This window comes from Bos taurus, chromosome 29 (genome assembly GCF_002263795.3).
Source record: "Bos taurus isolate L1 Dominette 01449 registration number 42190680 breed Hereford chromosome 29, ARS-UCD2.0, whole genome shotgun sequence".
In the NCBI taxonomy this organism is placed as follows: Eukaryota; Metazoa; Chordata; class Mammalia; order Artiodactyla; family Bovidae; genus Bos; species Bos taurus.
Window position 1 is genome coordinate 49,491,739 of NC_037356.1, and position 3,656 is coordinate 49,495,394.

Genomic DNA, 3,656 nt, shown 5'->3' on the forward strand with positions numbered 1-3,656 from the left:
CCGGGGCTGGCCTCGATGGACTTCCACAGGCCTTCCCCTCTCAGAGGTGGGGGAGCAGGGTGTGAGACCCTGGCCCGCCCAAGCCCAGCCTCCGGCTCAGCACCAGCTACGGGCTGCAGGCGGGCCACCGGCTGCCTTCCCCTCTGGCCTGGGGTCTCCCTGGTGGAGGGGCTGCCTCCCTCGGACTGGGCCCTCTCTGGGCCAGGGGCTGCTTCTCCCACCAGGGAGACCCTTGGAGGGACAGGACAGGTCAAGATTCCAGCCTTTGCCCAGAGGGACCCAGCGAGCAGCCCCCCACCCAGACCAGAGATCCCCGGAGCTAAGGCACGCCCAGCCCCATCACCATGGAAAGGTGGCCTAATCAATAAGGCCCCACGCTGAATAAATCACGTGAGGAGCTTCAGTTCAGTTCAGTTCAGTTGCTCAGTCGTGTCTGACTCTTTGCGACCCCATGAACAGCAGCACGCCAGACCTCCCTGTCCACCACCAACTCCCGGAGTTCACCCAAACTCATGTCCACTGTGTCGGTGATGCCATCCAACCATCTCATCCTCTGTCGTCCCCTTCTCCTCCTACCCTCAATCTTTCCCAGCATCTGAGTCTTTTCAAATGAGTCTGCTCTCCGCATCAGGTGGCCAAAGTATTGGAGTTTCAGCTTCAGCAGCATCAGTCCTTCCAAAGAACACCCAGGACTGATCTCCTTCAGAATGGACTGGTTGGATCTCCTTGCAGTCCAAGGGACTCTCAAGAGTCTTCTCCAACACCTCGGTTCAAAAGCATCAATTCTTCGGCGCTCAGCTTTCTTTATAGTCCAGCTCTCACATCCACACATGACTACTGGAAAAACCATAGCTTTGACTAGACAGACCTTTGTTGGCAAAGTAATGTCTCTGCTTTTTAATATGCTGTCTAGGTTGGTCATAACTTTCCTTCCAAGGAGCAAGCATCCTTTAATTTCATGGCTGAAATCACCATCTGCACTGATTGTGGAGCCCAGAAAAATGAAATCAGCCACTGTTTCCACTGTTTCCCCATCTATTTGCCATGAAGTGATGGGACCGGGTGCCATGATCTTAGTTTTCTGAATGTTGAGGTTAAAGTCAACTTTTTCACTTTCCACTTTCACTTTCATCAAGAGGCTCTTTAGTTCCTCTTCACTTTCTGCCATAACGGTGGTGTCATCTGCATATCTGAGATTATTGATGTTTCTCCCGGCAATCTTGATTCCAGCTTGTGCTTCTTCCAGCCCAGCATCTCTCATGATGTACTCTGCTGCTGCTGCTAAGTCGCTTCAGTCGTGTCCGACTCTGTGAGACCCCACGGACTGCAGCCCACCAGGCTCCTCCGCCAATGGGATTTTCCAGGCAAGAACACTGGAGTGGGTTGCCATTGCCTTCTCCACATATAAGTTAAATAAGCAGGGTGACAATATACAGCCTTGACATACTCCTTTTCCTATTTGGAACCAGGCTGCTGTTCCATGTCCAGTTCTAACTGTTGCTTCCTGACCTGCAAACAGGTTTTCAAGAGGCAGGCCAGGTGGTCTGGTATTCCCATTTCTTTCAGAATTTTCCACAGTTTATTGTGACCCACACAGTCAAAGGCTTTGGCTTAGCATGGTGTTTTTGCAGCAGCTGTAATAATAATATTAATAACAATGCCCCTCAGAAACCTGGCAGAGGCTGGAAGGCGGGTGGGGCGGGGCAGGGGGCCACGCTGGCGTCTCTGGCTGACAGCCTTGGCCCCAGCCTCTGCCCCCCACCAGGCAGCGTCCCCTCCTGCTCGGGGCTTCTGCCCTCTCGCCCCCTGCCCTCAGCTGACCCCCACTGTCCCTTCCCTGTCTCTCTGTCTGAGGCTGAAACCCCTCCACTGTCAGGCTCCTCGTCCACCCTAGAGAGACAAGCAGCACTCAGGTCTACAGGGCACAGGTCCAGGTCGTGTCCTGGGGAGGCTGCCCCTTGCCCACTGCACTCCCCAGACCACCAGAGCCCACCAGAGCCCACTGCTTGGTGCTGGGCAGGGAGGGGCCCGTTGGGTTCCCCAGCTGGCACAGCAGGGCTCATCAGCTGCGTGCAGAGGAGCCCCTGGAAAGCGTGCCCGCACCAGGGCAGAGGGGCCCAGACTCCCGGGCAGGGGGAGCAGGGCTGGGCTCCCGAGGGGCCCGGGCCGCGGGCAGTGACGGGGACCCAGAAAGGCCACCCTGCGTCATCTACTGAGGCTCTGAGCCTCCCCTGTGAGTGAGGTCATGGGGCCTCCAGGTGGCCGGGCTGAGGGGGACCCAGAGCCGAGACGAGCCCTGGCCTTGGAGAGGGGCAGCAGAGGGCAGAGGGGGCCCGCGTCCCACCAGCGTCCTGCACTTGCCTCCCAGAGGGGCTCCGGGGACTGGCAGGACCGAACCCTGGCTTGAGCCTGGCCTTGTGGCCAAAGCTGTTCCCTGGAGCCACAGGCGAGCAGGGTGAGGGGGCCCCTCGCAGGTCTCGCCTTCTCCAAGCTGCAGGCCTCAGCTTGGGCCCGTCTGTGACTTGGCCCCAGCCTGCCTCCCCTGCGGGTCCACCTGGCCTGCTGGACCTGGGATCATCCCTGCGGGCTCCTCTCACTGGAGGCAGCCTGCGGGCTGGGGGCGCCTACCAAGCTGTCCCTTGGGCTGGAGGACAGAGGCCACCGAGGCTCCCTCTGGAAAGATTCCGAGAGGCGGCCGGCCCACAGGCCGAGGAAGACGGGACTGGAGGACGTGCGGGGGCCTCTCCCCTTGGGTCTGTCTCGCGCTCGCCAGCACCCCAGATCACCTGTAGTCAAGGCGGCAGAGGAGAAGGACAGGAATCCACCTTCTCCTGCAAGAAGTCCAGCATCACAACTGGCTGCTCAACAACCGAGGGGAGGATGTTGGAACCTACCAAAAACAGACACCCCACGTCCAAGGCAAAGGAGAAGCCGCCACAGGAGGCTCGAGGGGCGCAGCGATGAGAAAATCCAACTCCACACCTACCGGAAAGCGTGGCGTGCTGCAGCCGTGGGGTCATAGAGTGAAACACGACCTAGAGACTGAATCCCAGCAACAGCACCTCAGGGCAAAGCTGGGGCCGGGGGCCTGAAGCCAAGCGCTTCCCCCGGCCTGTGGCCTCAGAGAGCAATCCTGGAGTCTGACCCCTGACAGCCGTGTCCCTCAGGTCGCCCTGGCCCTGGGGCTGGAGGCCAGAGACCACTAGGAGTCCCTTGGGACAGTCCCGAGTGGTGGCTGGCCCAGAGCAGAGGAAGGCGGTTTGGTGGTGTGCAGGGGAGCCCCTGGGTGGGGGTGTCTGGGAGCTCGGAGTGAGGAAGGTAGGTGGTCCAGCTCCAGGCCGTCTGGGCAAGATGGCCCCTGGCTGGCTGTGATTGTGAGGCCCATTTCCGGGGACCTGGGGGCTGCAGCAAGGGCCACAGCAGAGCGTCCTCCTCCCGGGGGGTCCACACTAAACCCACCAGACTGTGACAATGGTCTTGTGCGGTTAAGACATCAAAGCTCTCCCGAGTTCAAAGACGTCAGAGGGCAGAGGTCACGTGCCCCGAGTGCCCTCTGTATAACCTCAGTCCCAGTGGGGGACACAGGGTCTCCCTGTGGCCTGGCTAGCCCCTGCCTTGTTCTTGCAAAAGCAAAGGAAAACAAAGATCCTCCCTGA